This window comes from Octopus bimaculoides, chromosome 8, assembly GCF_001194135.2.
Source record: "Octopus bimaculoides isolate UCB-OBI-ISO-001 chromosome 8, ASM119413v2, whole genome shotgun sequence".
In the NCBI taxonomy this organism is placed as follows: Eukaryota; Metazoa; Mollusca; class Cephalopoda; order Octopoda; family Octopodidae; genus Octopus; species Octopus bimaculoides.
In genome coordinates this window covers 67,509,641-67,514,492 of record NC_068988.1, presented here as the reverse complement: position 1 = coordinate 67,514,492, position 4,852 = coordinate 67,509,641, and the positions used below count along the sequence as shown (strand labels likewise).

Here is a 4,852-nt window from a genome sequence, read left to right as displayed (position 1 = left end):
ATATATATATATATATATATATACTCTATGTACAAGCACACAGCGAGGATATTATAAATCTAGATATTACTATCGGTGCCAAGTATAAACTGTAATTATATGACGCAACTTGGAGGTACTCTCCAAGTTCTTGGCTAACACGATATATCGGTCGGTCAAAATTCTTGTCAGAGCGAATATATACCTCGTAAATAGATAATTATACGCAATATGGATTTCCGTGAAGTCCTGTTGTTATACAGCACATATAGCATTTCTGGAACTGGTGCCAATATAAGTACAAATGCCACTAGGTATGTATGTATGTATGTATGTATGTATGTATGTATGTATGCACGCATGCATGTATTCATGCATGTATGTACGTATCTATCTATCTATCCATTTATCTATGTATTTATCTACCTATTTATCTATCTATCCCTGTGTCAATCTACCTATGTATCCATGCATCTATCAGTCCGAATATCTGTCTGTCACTCTCTCTCGCTCTCTCTCTCTCTTTCTAATGATTTACCTATGTATCCCTATAAATATTTGGAGACAGACAGACAGACAAGTAGGTAGGTAGGCAGGTAGGTAGGTAGGTAGGCAGGTAAGAGGATAGGAAGAAATACATATCCTTGATATGTGGTTGTATTTATATTTGTATTTTGCGCGGCGAACTGGTAGAACCGTTGGCACGCGGGACTCAATACTTAGCGGCATTTCGTTTGTTGTCTGTAGATTCTGAGTTCAAATTCCACTTAGAGGTTAACTCTAGCTTTCATCCTTTCAGAGTTGATAAAATAAATACCCGTTGCATCCAGGGTTCGACGTAATCGACTTAGCCCCGTCTTAGATATTGCTGGCGTTGTGCTTGAAAACATTCTTTATATTTACATTTATATACCTGTATACATATAATTATATGTCTGTAAGTGTGTATGTGCAAACGCACACAGACACATACATATATGCTCATATATATATATACATATAAATAGCAAGGATTTAAGTTTCTTGTGATATCGGCAGTTTCCAATAAAGATGTCTTCACAAGTATGTTGTTTTACCAATAACCTTGTATGTAACTTCAAATTTGATTCTTGAATCTCACACAAGATTAATTATCATTGATTATATTCGCCATTAGATAAATCGTTGTCTGGCTTAATTAAATAAGATCAAATAAGGGAATCTCGACAGAGAAATCAATGTTATAAATATAGCAAGGACGAAGCTTGAGATCCCTATTGCTTTGAAAATAATTAGTTGAGAAATCAGCTAGTGAAGCCATAAATAGAAATGAAAAGACGGAGTTGTCTTTCTTGGTGTTTTTTCCGTCATAAATCTGTCCCATTTGGTTTGAAATCGGAGTAAACAGCAACACAGAAAACAAATTAATTAAAAATCTATAAAGGAACAGTTATGTGGAGGACTGACCAGCTGAAAATAGTAAACAAGTACCTATACACATCATATTGAAACGTGGGTAAATATGTATGTATGTATGTATGTATGTATGCATTTATGTTTGTATGTATGTATGTATGTATATATGTATTTGTATGTATGTATGTATGTATTTGTATGTATGTATGTTTCTATTTGTATGTATGTATGCGTGCGTGTATCTATCAACCTGCCTACCTCTCTCTCTTCTCTCTCGGTATGTATATATGAACCTTCTCACGTCTAACACATATATAGCGTCAAACTAATACATCCGCTTGTTCATACAGCTGTCTTCGTCTTTTGTCCCTCTATTAATTTTAGCTATGTATATATATATATATATATATATATATATATATATGCTTACATATATGCATAAGGTTGCGTGCGCGTGTGCGTGTGTTTGTGCGTGCCTGCGTGTAACAGTTTCGTATTTGTATATGCTAATGTGTGCGTATGTGAGCGTGTGTAGGTATGACCTAATTTCTTAGAAGCATATATATTTTGTAATTGTACTTTCGTCTGTCTTTTGACTAAATTCCTCTTTTCTTTCTTTTGCAGGTAAGCTTCGTTTTATTTTATAAAACGTTCAACGAATTTTTGCTGAGAAGAGATGTACTTGTGGAGACGATTTTGGTCATATTTTTCTTGAAATTTTCATTATGTCATTTTGAAGACGTGTAAGTTAACTTGCTGCTAAAATTATAAAACATAAATATATTTGTAAATATTTTTCTCCGTAAGCGTTGAATTTCTTTCACAATATTTTTTTCCCACTCATCTTGTTACTTCATTTTCAATCCTTTGCACAAAACCCTGTTGATGAACTGGATACCTCTTCTACACCTACCTAAATGGTGTTTATTATTCGGCGCTTGCTTGTCTCATACTGCCTAAAACCTGATATACATATCCCACTAATGTCTCGGTCCATCATTACCAATATCGTGTCTAACTTCAAGGCTTTCACCAGTCCCTACTCACCTTTTTCCCACCACCGTCTAAGTATGTAGGCCTTTAGTACCTCACATCCTTTAATTTCTCCTTCAACCGTTGATTTCAAGAGAAAATGTTAAATACGACAATCAACTCGGTATTGGAGAACCAGCAGGGGACAAATGCAAGCCTTTACATGTTAATACTCTTGTGTTCTTCCAATATATACATTACTATATATTGTTATATTGTTATATATTGTTATATCACGTTTCAACATGAAACTGCAGACATTTTAGTAATTACGTCATCGTGTCAGAAGATAAATCGTTTTGCTATACATTAAAGATCGATACATTTATGTTACATCGGAGCATTTGCTAATAGATGCATATCTACTCTGGAGTACAAATATTGATTCATTTGTATTCTAGATAAGATCATATGTTTTAATTGCAAAATGATAAATGAGGAAATGAAATCATGATTGACTTGTTCATGCAAAATATATATCAATGAAATAGTGGTCATATAATCTATCATTTAAATTAAGTTCTGAACAGGAACTCTAAAAATGACATTTATTGTATATTTTGATTATTACTTTCACACATTCTGAGTGTTTGACGGCTAGTTTCCCGAAGTCATATCATAAATTCCTGTATTGTGAATTTCTTGAATTTCTGCATAAAACGTAAGCGTATTGCCCGCTTAATTGCTTGAAATAATTTCATATTGTTCTCCAAATATTTTCATACTGTATTACACTTCATAATCTACAAAATCTGTCTAACATTAATATTTGCTATATTTCCACAATTTTATGATCAGACCTCCATCATATTTCCATCATTCTGCAGAACTGCATATGTATTAATATATTCAAATATTTTGAACCTTTGAACAGGCTAATATGAAGTTGATCACCAACCCACCTCTTTATTAAAACCCCAGACCCTTTATCTCTTCACTCGGCATTTTTTACTGATTCTGTACCACAGATTTACAAGTTCTTATCCCACTACCAGTTAGGCCCTCCCAACTTTACCAGCCCCTGTTCTTCTCACTTACGTTGTGTCTATACCCAAGCCGCCAATATTAATAACCCTGTCCGAGTTCCTTTCTTCTGTATGATGTTAGCTTTCGAGATCCCCTGTTAGTTTTACTGCTAGTATGTCAACTTGAAAATATTGAAGTAGGACATCAAACTCGTGAATTCCACATGGCCTATCCAGGGCTATAGATGCAGCGCTCTTCTTCAAGAACAAAGCGTTAAGATACTAAATATGCAGATAAATTATTCGAGATCAGCGTTGAAGAGCCAAAAAAATATGTTTTGTATGTACCTCGTTTGTGTTTGCTTTTCATTCGTGTTTGTGCCTCATTTGACCTAATACATTTCATAACTGGATAATTTGAAACATAGCTTTTATTGCTCCCCATATACTCATGATAGGATTAGCAAATAACACATGTAGTGAGAGTTAAAACCAAAGCCACACCTCATAGGACATCTCCGTAAAGAGACGAAACTGAGAAATAGAGCATGTATGGTTAAAAATTAGCGAAACTATGCGATAAAATTTCCATTACCCACAACGTACCTAGACTGGTCGAAGTCGCACAAATAACAGGGGACATAGATATAGAACAAACTGAGATACCGATTGGAAAGTATAGCACAGCTCATTTAACTGTCATGGCAGTAAATGGGTTTTAATACAATGTTTAAGTGCCTAGAATTATACTACTTGTTCTTGTTCGTTGACTAGCTAATACAAACAATGAACTTTATGTTTACTCGATGGCATAAAGCAAACACATGTTACCTGATGATGATCTCGTCTACAACGTATGATATGTCGTGTTTTGCAAAACAAGCTGGGAAGATAATAGGTCAATATTGACAATAATTGAAAGATATTTCTTTCTCTGTATTCCAGCTTGATAAGGCTTATTTTGTTGTGAGTATTTTTTCTCTTTAGATAAATAAACAGCCTTCAGCAATACACGTAATAAGTCCGTGTTTCTGATGCGCTAATAATTGTATTCAATGCAAATAAATCAAACAATCGACTGCAAATTAGTTTATCACGTTCATTCTATTGATCATTTAGTAATTTTATATAATTTCAAATATGTTGAGTTAAATCACTGTATTCATCAAAGTTTAAACAAATTTCCCATTGCATGTCACCATATAACTTTTATTCAATTTAAGTTTCTGAGTTCTCTCCCTTGCTTCCCCGAGGGAATTATAATTAAAGCTAATTTCCTTATCTTTTTGTTTAGGATATCATTTCAGTTAATCAAACATTATTTTTTAGCCCACTACTTGAAACATGCTAACCCACAGGTAACTAGGTTCTTCATACTAAAGGGGGCATACTTAATCATCTTACAATATCGTATATTGCTTCGTTTTATGTATTTTTATGAGCCTATATTAGTTATAATGTGATTCAAATGTTTGTATGTA

At 33.7% G+C, this 4,852-nt stretch overlaps 1 protein-coding gene across 1 annotated transcript in view; it reads left to right on the top strand.

Annotated features, from left to right (window-relative positions):
* LOC106867808 (atrial natriuretic peptide receptor 1) overlaps positions 1-4,852 on the top strand; it is a 900,438-nt gene that overhangs the window by 110,078 nt on the left and 785,508 nt on the right. The gene's annotated exons all lie outside the window — the stretch shown is intronic.